General features: G+C 42.8%; 1 protein-coding gene across 7 annotated transcripts in view; it reads right to left on the bottom strand.

The window, feature by feature from the left end:
* The window catches only part of LRRC8D (leucine rich repeat containing 8 VRAC subunit D), a 125,125-nt gene that overhangs the window by 29,639 nt on the left and 79,740 nt on the right, over positions 1–15,746 (bottom strand). The window contains exon 1 of one of the 7 annotated variants that reach the window (XM_019661798.1): positions 1,621–1,764. The exons of the other annotated variants lie outside the window; for them this stretch is intronic. The gene's annotated coding sequence lies outside the window, so the exon portion shown is untranslated. Of the gene's footprint in view, positions 1–1,620; positions 1,765–15,746 lie in introns of those variants that run through there. 7 annotated transcript variants of the gene reach the window in all.

Here is a 15,746-nt window from a genome sequence, read left to right as displayed (position 1 = left end):
TTTTGTTCTTCAGTCTAGTTGTGGAGGACGTTGCTTCACTGGCCCATGTTGGTATTATCATTGTGCTCTTCCCGGGCGAGGCAGATCAGTCTCCGGTCTCTGGACGGCCACTCACGGAGGCTCTTGGCAGCTCACACCGGCTGCCAGCCGCTCACACTGGCTGCTGGCCACACACGGCAGCTTATGGCAGCCCACTGCAGCAGAGGCTGCAACCTAGCCATCGCCGGAGACTCAAGGCAGCCCAGCTCCAGGTCGAGTTGTTGTTCACCATCTTAGCTGTAGAGGGCAGTCTCACTGGCCCTCATGTGAGATCCGAACTGAGGCCTTGCTGCACAGAGCTGGCGTCCCAAGCCAGCTCTTAACCAATGTGCCCCTCGGCTGGCCCCCCAATGAAATCTTTATTAAAAAAAAAAAAAGAAGTAAACAAAGTCAGACCACATATTCAGTATAAGCTCTTCTTTACATTTAGGTTATGGAAATTTCCTTTTATTAGTATGAATTCATTTATTATAAACTGTAACTGTAATTCTTAAAGAGTAAATGACTTGGGCTAGCCAATTCATAAGTGCAAAATATGTGCACAGAGTACTGCCACAGCTATGATTTTAGGACTATTAAAGGAGGGGCTACGGGACTTAAATCAGACCTACGATTCCTACTCAGTGAGGGGATGGCCTATTTTTACTATATTCTTATAATTCTACTTGGCCAAATAAGTTTCCTTTAGTGCTTTTGAAAGGATGCACCATTGGTGACCCCATACACATTCTCTGCCTCTTAAATTAGCAATGAAAAAAAAATTGGCATTACAGAAAATATTTCTACTTATTACTTTTAATTATGGAGCCACTGGTTAAACAACCAAACCCACCAAGCTGCATCCTAGTAATCTATACTTCGTGGCTACTTTCCATAAACTATAGCATGTGAGGAGGTAGTGTGCTGCTGAAATGACTCAGGATTTTATTCACTAATAACCCAAGCAGAAGGAAAACCAGACCAGAATCGCACCAGCGATCAGAGAAGGTAACACCAATGATATAAATTACAGGCCTCCTATAAATCAGAGACTGTCATCAGTCTCATATAGAGCTTCCTGCCCAGTAAAATCTGCCTTAATTGGTTTTCTTTCTGTTGTTGAAAAACAGAGTAAGCCAGCCCAGGCAGCATCATGGGAATTTGAGATACACACACACACACACACACTATTTATAAGCCTAAGTGAGTACATCTAGTTTATAAGAAAATACTAACAAGGAACAGGTTAAGGGTATTTTCCACTGGTTTAAAAATAAAGCATCCTACCCTTCAAAAAAAAAAATCTCAGAATTATAGAAACAGGAAGCGGCAGCTGGATTTATCATCCTTCATTTCCTCTGAGAGTCGTGGTAAGAATTCCCCATCAAGACAAAAGCAATGGAGGGGTTAGCCTCCTCCCGCCTGGACCCACACAACCCACAGTGCTGCTGCTGGTTGGCCACTTGAAAATTAAACTGCTTACCTTATCTTGTAAAGCTCTCTGTGCCCAGACCCTGCGCAACGTGATAAAATAAAAAAATCTGACTAGGATTTCGACATGTATAATGGCCCTGGTCTTAGAAGAAAGAGCCGAGCTCTCACCTCTCCTGTGGGTCTCTCTTTTGGGCTCACTCCTGGAGGCTTCAGGAGGATGATGACACACTTTGAGGGACTGCTCTACAGCCTAGTTTTGGTGGCTGTGTTGGAAAGTGTAGGAGATCAGGCTTGCCTTCAGCTTCTTGCGATTGTAGCTGAAGTGCTTCCTCTCTCAGCCTCAGTTCCCTCATCTGTGAAACAGCAATGAGATCGTCTATTTCACAGAGGTGTAATAAACAGTAAGCGAGATACTGAGAGTGAAAATACTCTGTAAATTGCACATAAATAATAACAGACTAGAGGAACAGCAATATACATCCTTGTAGGAGGGGTTTTAGCAGTTCCAAAGCTTTCACAGTATTATCATTTCGTTTGATCCTCAAAATGATACAGGATGATGACTGCATCAACACCACCATCTTCATCACCAACACTATTATTAATATTGTTTTATAAATGAGTTAGTCTAGAGGCACAAAATATGAAAATTGTGTCCTAAATCCTTAGCAAACATCCAAATCACTTGAAAACATCTCTGGCAGCACGTGAGTGATACTAAGTACAAAACTGGGAGTTAGGCAAGCCGTTCACATTTCAGGTCTGCCAATCTGGGCAAGTCCCTTAACCTCTCCAGGCAATATGATTCATCCATTTGTCACCAGGCTGGTGGGAGACAAAAATAAATCAGACCTGGTTCCAGCTCTTGAAGAATTCACTTGGAGGCAAGGGTGGGGGATGGAAAGAAGTGACATATAAACAGATTAATTACAAAATAGTATTCACTTAAAATATAGAGTATGAACAAAGTGCAGTGGGATCACAAAGCAGGAAATGACTAACTTTGTCTGGGGGACTCATGGAAGAATTCCTCTCATTTGTAAACTGGGAAAAGAAGGAAAGCAGACTACATAATGTATCCATGTCCCTTTTTGGGCTAAAAATGCTGAGAAAGCTAGGCTTAGTGAAATTGTCAGCAATATCAATACATAGCACAACTCCTCTTAACACATCTGCTCATAGCCAATATATCACTTAAAATAATTTAGATCTCTTAAGTGCCAGAAAACTGTATTTTAGAAAACTGAAAAATAAGGTTTTTCAGAATGTTACTTAAATGGATATCATACTTATAAATCTGTGGAAGTTTGTGGAAGCTGGGTCTACAGTTAGCCCTTTGTGTAATAATTAATTATGAGACCAAACCCTAGGGCCAGACTGGGTTCAACTCTTTTATTTAAAAAAAAATATTTTATTGGGGAATTGGGGGAGGGGAACAGCGCTGGGGAATCAGGGGAACAGACAAGTTGCTGTTGTTTTATTCTTCAGTCTAGTTGTGAAGGATGTTGCTTCACTGGCCCAAGTTGGCACCATCATTGCACTCTTCCCGGGCGAGGCACATCAGTCACCGGCTTCTGGACGGCCACTCACAGTGGCTGCTGGCTGCTCACGCTGGCTGCTGGCTACACACGGTAGCCCATGGCAACCCACTGCAGCAGGGGACTGCAGCCTACGCTGTCGCCGGCGACCCACTGCAGCCCAGCTCCAGGTCAAGCTGTTGTTCAGCATCTTAGCTGTGACTGTCACTGTGTCACTGGCCCTCATATGTGGGATCCAAACCGGGGCCCTCTGGCATCCCAAGCCAGTTCTTAACCAACGCGCCACTCAGCCGGCCCTGGGTTCAACTCTTGACTTTCCAAGTTATGAGCTGTGTAACTAGGCAAGTTATCTGATCTATGAAATGGCGGTGGTGGTAGTAGTAGCTTCCTCATAGAGTTGTTGTGAGGATTGAATGAGCTAACATGTACAAGCTCTTAAAACGACTCTTAGCACACAATAAAGGCTACCTGAGTTAGCTACTGCTGTGATTTGTGAAAGTTTTAAAACTGGCATTTTTGGATTGCTTGTCTAAAAATATTCTCTGAAGCCTGAAAGTTTCTGATTTGGTCTCATTCCAAAACTTCCACTTTTCAGAAACTTTTGGAAAGTGATAAAATGTAGGTTGCCTGCTTCAGAAAGACACATCAGCAGAATTCTGGAAGATGTAACACACTAAGTATGATTTTAAAAACTTATTGCCAGTGGTAGATATGAAACCAACAACAGGCAATACAGGTTTAAGGTGATACAATCAGGAATGTTTGTATTTTAGAAAATTGTAGGCCTTTAAAGTGGGAGTTTTAAATGATATTTTGGAAATTACAGAAAATGAAGGGGAGGGATGCCCACATTTCCACAAAATTTCTATTGTTTTAGTTTTATATTTAAAACATAATGTATAGTGTTTTAAAATTACAAGCATTCAAGGTAATATTAAAGATGCAAATTTAGCCACCCAAAAGAAAATATAAGCATTTAAAATACAGTTATTTTTGGGCTGGCCAAGTGGCGTGATGGTTAAGAACTGGCGTGGGACGCCAGAGGACCCCAGTTCGGATCCCACATATGAGGGCCAGAGACACTGCCCTCCACAGCTAAGATGCTGAATAACAGCTCAACCTGGAGCTGGGCTGCAGTGAGTCGCCGGCGACGGCATAGGCTGCAGCCCCTGTGGCAGTGGGTTGCCATGGGCTACCGTATGTAGCCAGCAGCCAGTGTGAGCGGCGGTCCAGAAGCCGGTGACTGATCTGCCTCGCCCGGGAAGAGCGCAATGATGGTGCCAACTTGGGCCAATGAAGCAATGTCCTCCACAACTAGACTGAAGAACAACAAAAGGACAGCAACTTGTCTGTTCCCCTTCCCCCAATTCCCCAATAAAAATCTTAAAAAAAAAAAGACAGTTATTTTCATTTTTCTCATTGAATTCACACAGAATTTTAGCAAATTATTTGAACTGTTAACAGTACTTTATCATTATTAATACAGCAACTGTCAGGTGAAATGTACTGTATCCAGATAAAAGTAAACTTCTGTAAATCAAAGTGGATACTTTAATTGGCAGTATTAGCAACACTCACCAAACCAAATGATTCTGTATTTAATATTTAATATGTTAAACAGCATTCATCCACTGGCTCTCAACCAACATCAATATCTACTGACTCTTGGGGCCTGTGGTTTTTATCTTAGTCAATAATCCTTAGGTTCAGGCCTCTAAATTAATCATTAAAACCTGCTGCTGCAAAAAATGTTCACCAGAACCCCAAAAGAATAAAGACAGGGGCAGGATATTTATCACACTCTTATTATGTTTTGGAAAGAAGGAGGTGATTTTCTCAATACCAAGCGGGTTTTCTTTGTGACTATTCTTAATGCTTTATAACATATTCATAGGAAATGCAGCAAAATAATTCAAGCTATAATTTACTGAGAATTCAAGTATGTGCCAGTAACTGGGAGAGAGGTTTACAAGGACTATTTCATTTATTTGGTACAACTCCTTACGGGAAATTATTTCTCTAATTTTACAAGTGAAAAAAAAAATCTTAGAAGTATTAGGCAACATCCTCATAAAATCAGAGCTAAAAATTGATATACCAGGAAGCAAAACTAAATACACACACACATACAACATTTTGCAGGCTGTCCAGGTGATCATTTTAGAGAAATATAAGGAAGGAAGGCATTCAAGTGTTCTTGATGAAGGTATTAGATTATCTGACTTAATTCTACCAATCAAGAATTACAAATGATATGATAAAATTAAAGTATAAGTGCTTTGTGGACATATGGCTAAAAATTTAGGAATAAACTTTATAGGAAGAGAAATTTTAGGCACCTTTGTAAGGTCAAAAGATCACTCATCTAACCAATTCTTATTTATAATAAGAATTAAAAATCAAAAAAGTATAGTGATAGTTTAATAATTTTCTAGAAAATGTTTAAAATAGGGTTCAACATTCAAATAATTCAGTGCCATTTATTAAATTTCTATTAGGTACGAGGAACTACACTTGGAAAACTAATGAAGAAGATTCTTTAATCCCTTCTTTTATCTGCCTAATTATATTATGTGACCTTCTGGTATATTTGGTGCAATGATTTATATCTCCTAGATTACCTAGGGGCCACTAACTATTTCAATTAGCAAGTTTCCAGGCTGCCCTGCCTTTTACTCTTTTTGTTATAAAATATTAAAATAATGTAGCTAATCCATGTGCCAGGGGAGCTGTTACTTTAGGCTCATACAAAAGATAATTTAACAGTTAATTAATCCTTCCAAGACAGGTTTATGATAAACTTGACTCTAAAAACATCAGGTTGTTCCAGAAGAAACCATATTCAGAATCAATATCCTTTCCCCAAAACGACTATTTCTCTAAGTATCCAAAGTTCTATTTCTGGAAGAAACAGTAAAGTTCTGTTGGAACTCTGGTTCTGACGTTGACTAGCTAGCTGTTGGATCCTAACAATGACAATTCAAATCTCCAGGTCTCAGGTTCCTTATCTATAAAATGAGAGGGCTGTATTAGATTGTGGTTTCCTGATGTAAAACTCTAAGGTTCAGTTCACACTTAAAAGTCTAAACTCAAGTATATCCTTCAAAGGAAGCCATTTGCCTCCCATCCCCACCCCAAGGAAGAGTCCGCTGCTCAGAGTAGCTGAGTCCCCACACTGCTTTATTCACAATTCATTAGGGTAATCATTAAAATATCATTGTTTACCCAACACACTGTGAGCTATTCCAGAGGAGAAACTGTGTCTTATTGATCATTTCATATTTGTCATCTAGCAGTCAGATTCTAATTGCCTGGTACACAAAAGATACGCAATAAATGTTTATAGAATAAATTCTTCAAACTGCTCTATCAAATATTTATTTGGGACCTTTTTTTTGTTTGGGCCCTAAGACCACAATCTGGAGTTATATCAAAGTTCCTGCTCATAAATTATCTGCAATTTAGAAACAGGGCAATCATGTGTGAGGATGACTAATAATACAAGTTGAGTATATTTTCAGTCATAAGTTTAAGTGAGTTCTATAGGAAGAAAACATGCCCTTGGAGTTTAAGATCTCTAAGGTCCTTTGATGCTTTAACATTCTGTGACTTGCCTTGCAGAGCCTTACCGTTTTTTCCTCCTCCACTCCTCTATAAATCTGTGTCGTGCTTATTTTTAATAATTCAACTATTCAAGAGAAAAAGTGACCTCAAAAGGCTAGAGACTGACTCAGAGCTGGAAACGATGAAAACACTTGAAGATAAGCAAAAGAAAAAAAATGTGAGGAAAGGCTAACAAAAATTTTAATGGGGTGATGTAAGTTAAGAGTGAGGTTACGTCAGGCCGGGGCAGGGAAGAGAAAAGATATATGTTTTTTGGCCTCTGAGTGTTTAGCTTGCAAGTTCCAAAACAAAATTTCACATAGGACTTGTCTGATCTTTGGTATTTATTTTTCTTGTTCATGCACATCCTTGGCAGTTAGGAACGAAAGGGAGTGAAGGCTGCTGGCACTTGTGCATAAAGACACAGTGGAAGACAGGAAGCTCCACACCTGAAGGGCCCAGAAGCCCTTTGGGACCCTGTGTTCTGAATGTGACAGATCCCAACAGCCTCTCCGCACACATAAATGTTGACAGGTTTGTACACAGGCGCTTGAGTTACCCACTCTTCTGTATTTCTTCTAAAGTAACATCTGAATCAAGATGAGCTGGGGTACCTATTACCAATCTGGATTCCTGGGTTTCACCCAGACCTGCCCCTTTCTACATGAGCCCCCACAGATCTGCAAACGAGCCTGACAGGTTGGAATGTAGCTTGGGAGCCCTGGCCAGCAAGGCTGAGCTGAGATGGCTCAGCAGGTCAGAACTGTGACCCTTTACTCCTGGAGTCGTCATTCTGGTTCTTATCCAGCGGCTACTACAAATGCGTCTGCATGGACTGGTCTTACTCCTGAGCCCAGCTGGGAACAACACAGAGTGGCTATCGCAACTGGCTCCACACACGGGCAGGTTTTTCTGAAGAAAGCCATACCCCAGGTCCTGGTTGACAACCATATCCCAAAAGTTTGGCTGAGAACACCAACGAAAAGGTTGTGGTCTACTTAAAATCTGTAAGATTCTGTTCTTCCCAAAGGGCACACAAGTCGGGGAAAGCAGAAAAAAGAAGCTGGGTGGGAGGTGGGGTTGTGGGGTCCTGTCAGTTAAGTGCTACGATTCAATTTCCAAAGCTATTAAACTAATCACAGTAATAACAGTCATAATATCATAAATTCCCAACAGTGATGACAGTGACTTTACTTTATTCTGTTCTTCAGCAAACTGGAGTGCATTTGCTTCTGTTTGAGCCGAATGTCGCCATACTCTATATCCTGCTTAAATTTAGGGCAAAATTTGCCTTTAGGCTAAGTTTAAATACATCACCAGCTATGTGGCAGGCAGTAGTACCATTCGGCATTTTTCTATGAAGAGATATTGTTCCTCTCGTTTTTTAATACCATAGGATTAATTTTTTAAAACCTAAAAGTGGTGCTTGAAAGGAGCTTCAGATGTAGGAAGGGAGCCAGAAGTGAAAACGGATAAAACACCAGGAGGAAACGTGGCAACCACATAGAATGTGCTTCTACTCCCCATTTCAAGCTTTACCTCAAGCTGAGTAGAAGGGCACAGCAAGGCAATGAGAGCTGTATGCCTTATCTCCCTGGCTTATTCAACGTCCCTGTGAGTAGGGCCAGGTCTGATCCACCTTTGAAGACCCCGTAGCAGGTGTGGAAAGAGAACTTTTATTCACTCTCATGTTACAACCTGGAGAGAATCCCCCAGTAACAGGACCAGGCCTCTCTTTCCATCTCCTCCTCCTCCTTCCTGCCTCGCTTTGGGATCCGCCTGTCTGCAGAGATGGTGAATTCCAGACTCCTCTTCTGTTAGGTGGTAGGCTTTCCCTGCTGCTTGCCAGCTTTTGCTGTCCTGCTATGCCAGGGAAAGACTGTGTAAATCTATCTGATTCAAGGATGAAATTTCAGAAGGCCCATTTGGCGGCAGACCCAAAGCCACATTCTCCAAAAAAGCATTTTCAGTAATGCAGATGATACTTCGCTGTCCATCAGCTTGACTCCTTTATCTCTCTCAACTGCTTTTTAATTCAGGAATGGAGAAGGGGTTATTCATGGGCCCCCGCAGACCTCAAGAGCGGGTAGACCTCCTTGGCTCATATATCTCACAGTTTTTAGTGACTATTTACTGAAGATATACATACGCAAAAACGTGGTGAGAAGGAAACGAAAATAATCTGTTTGTTCTTACTTGACCGTGGGTGGAGATATGAGTACACCCCATTCCACCAAGTTCCTGGGAAGGTAGTCCAGAACATGGGATCTCATTTCTGTGTGAATTCTTAGAAAGAAACAATTCATCTAAAATACATTCAATAGAGAAACAGCCCTGCCAAAAATATGACTGGTGGCTTAGCACATGGAAATAGGTTTTTGACCTGTGGGGATCATTAACCACCTGCAAAGTTTCCTCCTAATATTATAGAAGCCAAATGACAAAGGTGAACACTTAACCCTTAGGATGATTTCTTTGTGTGTGCTAAAACAAACCTGAAGGGTACTATTTTTTATAATTCTTCCCCATTTTTACAGCCAAATACTTTACACTATCAATCCTTTATAAAAGCGTCATTAAAAACCTTCAATGAAGTGTTTCTACATAAAAATTCAGGTAGCTAGCTAGCTATTTGCTTGCCACTGAAAAAGCCAGCCACAGGTAGAATCATAACAGCAAGGATACCAAACAGCTAATAAAGTGACTTTCATTCATCTTCACAACAATCATGTGAAATAAGTGTTACCATCAACCTGAAATTAGGGGATCAAGCTGTGTTCAAGAGTTGCAACTCCAGGTCTGGCAGAGTGGCACGTTGGTTAAGAGTTGTCTTGGTATTTCATAATAAAAAATAATTAATAAAAAAAGTTGTCTTGGGATGCCAGCTCTGAGCAGCAGGGCCCCGGTTCAGATTCCACATGAGGGCCAGTGACGCTGCACCCTCCTCTACAGCTAAGATGGTGAACAACAGCTTGACCTGGAGCTGGGCTGCTGTGAGTCGCCGGCGATGGCATAAGCTGCAGTGGGGATAGCCGGCAGCGGGCGTGAGCTTTCGTGAGCTTTCATGAGCAGCCGCCAGCAGCCGTCCACAGTGAGCGACTGCCTCACCCGGGAAGAGCGCCATGATAATACCAACATGGGCCAGTGAAGCGATGTCCTCCACAACTAGACTGAAGAACAAAAGGACTTGTCTGTTCCCCTTCTCCAATTCCCCAACGCTGTTCCTCTCCCCCAATTCCCCAATAAAATCTTAAAAAAAAAAAAAAAAAAAAGAGCTGCAATTCGTTGCCCAAGATTTCTGAGCTAATTAACAGTGGTGGCAAGGGCACTCAAACCCAGGTCTTCTGATAATAAAACATAAGTGCTTTCCACGAAGTCATGATTCTAGACCTGGGATGCTAAGGCATCCATATCCTTTCCTGCAGCTTTGCAGGGTCTGGGCACTGCAGGAGTGGTCAACAGAGCTCCCGGTAGAGGACAAGCTAGCTCGCTGAGTTCAGAGGCCCCTGACCTACATTTTGGATCCCTGCAGAGTCTGTTTAAGGAAGAAAAGTGAGTGAACTCATTTCATTTTACTTCCTTCCTTCCTTCATTTCTTTCCCAGGCCTGACCCACAGCCCAGGACTCTGACCAACGGGCAACTGATACCTCTGAAAAACACATCTGTTCAACTACAGGATGCTCCATTAACTCCAAAGAAAAGCTGAAGGTCTAACTTTCTCAAATTTCCCGGTGTTCAGATGGTCATTTATAGCTGTGATGAAAACCGCAGCTTAGCCTGGGGATTCCAGATCCCTGCAGGAACCAAGCTAAGGGTAGATGCCATTAGCTCGGACAGTAGTATGGGGGGGGGGGGGGGGGTAAGAGAGGTCCTTCCAGAATGCTCAGAAAGATATCTCTACTGTTAAGTTTTCATCCTGCACCCTCACTTTAACTCTTTAGGACCTAACTTCTCTGGTTTGTCCTTGGAGTAACAGCAACAGGCTTGAATCCTGAAGAGGCCGAAATTGGGTGGTCTCAGGCTAAACTGGGAATTCCATGATGATAATTATTCTCAGGAAAAAAACCCAATGAGTAATCGGAGCCTCCCAGGCCACTTGAATCAATAAAATGACAAGCGGATGTTAAGATACCGGAGTTATTAACAGAATCTTAAAAGTATACTTATGTTTTGGAAGAAATCAATTCAGAGCTAACTATAAAATTTCTGGGCTCAACTCAAGGCATCAAATTGGTCTTAAGAACTCCAAGGGAAGTAACAGATTGAAATGTTCATAAAATAAGAGACTCCTTTTTATGAATCATGGTTATCACCATAGTTATGAACATCAACAAACACTCCAAAACAACCCCTCTCCCCCCCACCCCCCTCCCCTCCCCTGCAAAAAGGAAATAATGTTTAACTTTCTGAAGGAAACCCTCCTTCTTAAAGTAAACCAATCAACAACACCAGAATTCTGAGAAGACATACTTCAATGCATGGAACTGTGCTTGCTTGTGGAGTGAGAGGAGATCAGACACCTAATACGATCCTTTCTGGCTAACCCTGCCATTTCTGTCAGTGGTGAGAACAGTGTCACCTGAGCAGAAATTACCCTTGGCGATGTGATACTGTGTACCTCACTGAAAAGGCATCCATCCGTATCAGACAACTTTTATTTTGATCAAACACAGGGCAAAACAATTGATGAGGAGAATTAAAACGATGGCATTACAGAGAAACATATTTAAGAGGAAGCCTTTCTGGAATTTCTTCTTGTTAATAATTCAAGCCATTTTCATCTTGATGGAAAGCAGCTCAGAATCAGTTCTCCTGAAACACAAAGCGATACTACTTCCCCTGTGCGTCCCTAGCCCTGCACAGCACCCAGCTCTTTAGAAGTCGTAGTCCAGAGGAACGGTTAAGAGCCTGGCCTCAGAAATCACATTGCCAGAGTGAAAATCAGGGCTCTGCCATTTATTAGCTGTATAACCTGCAGGCAGATTATTTAACATCTCTGTCCCTTCCTTTCCTCACCAGTAAGATGGAAAAAAAAAAAAGGCACTTATCTCAGAGGCTGTGGTGAGGATGTAATGAATCTATACACGTACTGCATTTAGTCCAGTGCCTGTCACATGATAATACATGTATTTAACTTTGATGATGCTGACGACGACAAGGACATGGGCTTAACCAGATTGTGGTGAAAAGAAGGAACTGGGGGACGACTCAGGGCCTATGCAAAAGCCATATGTTCCCCTAGGAAACCACACAAACAAAGTCCACTAGAAAAATGCCCTCTTATTCTGTGGGCCCAGGGGACTCAACTTGGTGTCTCCTCTCAGTGGCTACAGCAGCTTATCAGGAGGGGCAGGCTCAAAGGACCAACACCAAGGCAGGGGAGATATGGAGGAACAGAAACAGAGTGCCTGAGGCTGGGAGAAACCAGTTTCAGGAGGCTCTCAGAATGAGTAGCAGCCCACAGCCCACAATCATGGGATTTAGAACTTAGAAATAAAGTAACAGACCATTCAGATACGCACATTTTATTAATATGGTAAAACTCTCCACCACCTTTCTGTCAAGGTCCTTCGGCAGGGAGCACCTTCCTCCGGAAGCTGCTGCCTCTTGAATTCCTACAGAACTCTTTTCGCATACTTACTGCCGTTTTTGGCATTTAATCATTGTGGAGAATAACTATGTCTCTGATTTGACTGTAAACTCTGGGAGGGAAAGGGGGAGGGTGTCTTACATTCTTGTGTCTCTCTTCCTGACCTACCCCAGTTCCAGGGCCTAACCTCCACCATGGAAATGTTCGACTGGAAAGTATACAGTAAAATGGACGGCTCTGAGGGCGCCGGTGCTATAGAGATACAAGTTACTGCGCTAAAATAAGTGCACACGTGGCTCATGCAGAGAAAAGGGCACAGAGCAAACGGCACGCTTGACTCGACCTCTTTGAGGCTTCAGTGAAAAGGCCGAGTCCGAGAAGTTTAGAGGTAGGAGATGAAAACCCTTCAGTGGTCTTAAGTACTGAAAAGATTATAGTATTCCTCCAAACAGAAACTAAAATAACAAACCATAAAATAAGAATAAGGAAGTCCAGCAAAGTCTGCTTTTTCCCCACAATGACTGCTTTGATATTTTTTCAAAGCAGTGAATATCAAATTCTTTTGAAAACATTTTCTAGCGGTGCTTTTGCTTTGCAGGTACCCTAAACACATATGTAGTCTGCCTATCTGGTAATCTAGCCCTCCCTTGGCACCGAAGGGTTCCCTCCAGACAAAGAGAGGCTGCATGGAAGACTGGAGTCTGACAAGGGCAGGAAGGTGGAAAGGGGAGAATGAAACAGACAGTGGGAACCAAAGGAGAGGGGCAGAGATGAGAGCTGGGGTTCAGGCAATGCCGCAGCTAGAGTAAGGTTAGCGACAGTGATTCCTGCCAGCTTAAATCTAGAGAGAACCTCAGAGATGATCTAAACCCAATCTTTTGCATTTACAGGAGAGAAATTATGACCCACCGATGATGACTTACTCAGGGCCAAAGTTGCCAGTCTGAGGCAGAGCTGGAACTGAAAACCTCAGACCTCCTGGCTACCTCATTACTGCTCTTTCCACTCAGCACATCTCTTCTTTACACTTACAGGCCATGGGGGATAAAGGCTCCGACAAATAGCTCAGTACTCAAGCAGCCATGAAAAGCCCCGCAGTCTCCTGGCCTCAGCATCACATGTTGACAGTGTCAACAGAAGAGGCCAGAGATTAGGCCCCTGGTGATCACATGGTTTCTGAAGGAGTCATTTGGCCTTCTGATAGGATTTGCTGGACTAGAAATGTATGGTCACAGACTGTTTCTCTGCCAGGAGGAAGTCTGGTGGGATCAGGCACAGGCCTGACGATTTCATGGCCTAAAAGCATATAGCACAAGAATTATTGCGCCCCTGACATTCCCTGCCTACCTCCTGCCTCCGCTGGCCATTGCAAAAGAAATGAAATCACCACTGGATACCTGGCTTTGTGATTTCTTGATTCCTATGAGCGTGCAACACTGAAGAATACAGGGCGAGGCTGAGACACGTGAACCAACTGAGGCAGCTGCTTTAAGGAGAGCCGTGAAGGGCTGCTGCTGTGGTTTTGCCGGCTGGAAAATCGAGACTGACACGCTCCTCCTGCTCAGTGCTCTGCATGGTTCCTGGGCCATCTCTGGGTTTAATTACAGTCCAGACCTCCTGGGCTAAAAAGGCTTTCTTTATACAAATCAGCCTGCTTCCTCTGATAGAGGCTTTCTGTAAGTACTGCTATGCTTCAGCGCCCACCAACTCACGTGTTAAACATTCACGGCACCTGACCGGGACGGAGGGCTCTTTTTAATCATGAGTTTTTATGATGCACATACTTGTAAAGCACTCAGCCTCATTCCTGTTCTACATCCTAAATACCTACACAAAATCAGGCAAATAAAGAGGGAAACAGACGAATGCCTGTTGTAACCTCTATCTCTTGCCTACTTTCCTCCTTTAAATCCTCTTCAATACATCCTACTAAAACAAAAAAGTCATTCCTCCCCAGGAAAAGCAAGTGAGAATTGAATAAAACACCTATTAGCATCATAATATCTCTCTTCCAGGTTGTCACCTACAAGCCTTTGCCCACTCTGCTCCCTCTGCCTGGAATGTTCAACTTCCTCTGATTCACCTCATTAACTTGCCTTTTGTCCTCCATGACCACCTGTAGGAAGCCTTCAATGAAACCTCTATGCCAATACCCAGTCTTTCTCATCGTTCCTTGAGGTTCCCAGAGTATCCTGGGCATTTCTGCCCCTCCACACCCTTTTGCAATGTCTGGTTTTGAGTATATCTCCTTCACTAACCTGTAAGATTCTCCAGGGCAGGGGTCATAACTCATTCGTGTTTGTTACAGCACCTGGCATACAGCAGGAGTGCAACACACACACACACACACACACACACACGTAAGGCATTATCACACACATTCTTTAACTGGATTCTTAAAGTGACACATAGACAGGAACTGTTGGTCTTATTTTACAAGCAAAGAAACTGAGGTTCAGAGAGGTTTTTATAGGCTCCCCAAGGCCACCAGTTCTGACCTTCCGGCTCCCAGGCTAGATTTTCACTGGACCACATTATGATCAGTTAACTCTACACATTCTGTATAGAAGATAGAAAGTACTTAGTGACCTGACAACTGAAGAAAAGATACACAAAACTTTCAAATGGGGGTAAAATCATTATTCTGAAAGCAGAAACAGTGATCAGATGTGGAATGGAATTTACACTAACTCTTTTCTCAAGGACCTTTTCATCTGAAAGCGCTGCAGAAATGTCAGGGGACATGAATTAGATACAAACAGAAGTTCATCTGGTTAAAAAGGTCATGAAACAAGCTATCTCTGGGTAAACTGCCAGCACTGCCCTCAGACATCTTGAAAGAGCTGGACATAGGACAGCCGCAGTGACTGCCAAACCAGAAGTACCTCGGATATGGCAGATTCATCATGAGGGCTCAGAAGCAACAACAGGCAGGAAGTGGGGCAGCTGGCAGGATGTAGCATAACATGGGGCAGCCTCTCCAAGCCTCTGGGTCCCACCCCTAGAGGTGCTGACTTAGCTGGCCCCGGGGTGGCCCTCACATTCACGTCTGCAGTGTTTTAAAGCTCCTCTGCAATCCTAATGTGCAGCCAAAGGTAAGATGACAAGCACGACTGGAACATCTGGGCCTTTCCTTTCCCATGCGTCCATCACAGTTTAAAACACTTCTGTGACTAGCCGCTCAGCACTCTGGAGGTGTAACCGCCTTGGAGTTACTTAACATCAACTTTTCTAGAGATGGAAGCAGAACATTACTATGTACTTGACTGGGAGATTGTCCAGTCTCTTCTACTTAAATATTTCCAATGACAGCAAACTTGCTACCTTAAAAGGCACTTCAGATTTGTACGCTTAGAACACGTTATAGTATATAAATTGTATCTCAGTAAAGCTGTTTCATGTGCGTTTTTTAAACTTTGTTTCACTTTGGGACAGTGGTTATTGTAAGAAAGTGCTTTTAGATTAACCTGTGAAATTAACCTCACTATACATTCTACCTACTGGTTCTGGCTTTGCTACTGGGGCAACTCAGATTTAAGTCTAATTCCTCTTCCATTTGCCT

Source organism: Hipposideros armiger, unplaced genomic scaffold, assembly GCF_001890085.2.
Source record: "Hipposideros armiger isolate ML-2016 unplaced genomic scaffold, ASM189008v1 scaffold_361, whole genome shotgun sequence".
NCBI classification, from domain to species: domain Eukaryota; kingdom Metazoa; phylum Chordata; class Mammalia; order Chiroptera; family Hipposideridae; genus Hipposideros; species Hipposideros armiger.
This window is presented reverse-complemented; position numbering and strand designations above follow the sequence as displayed.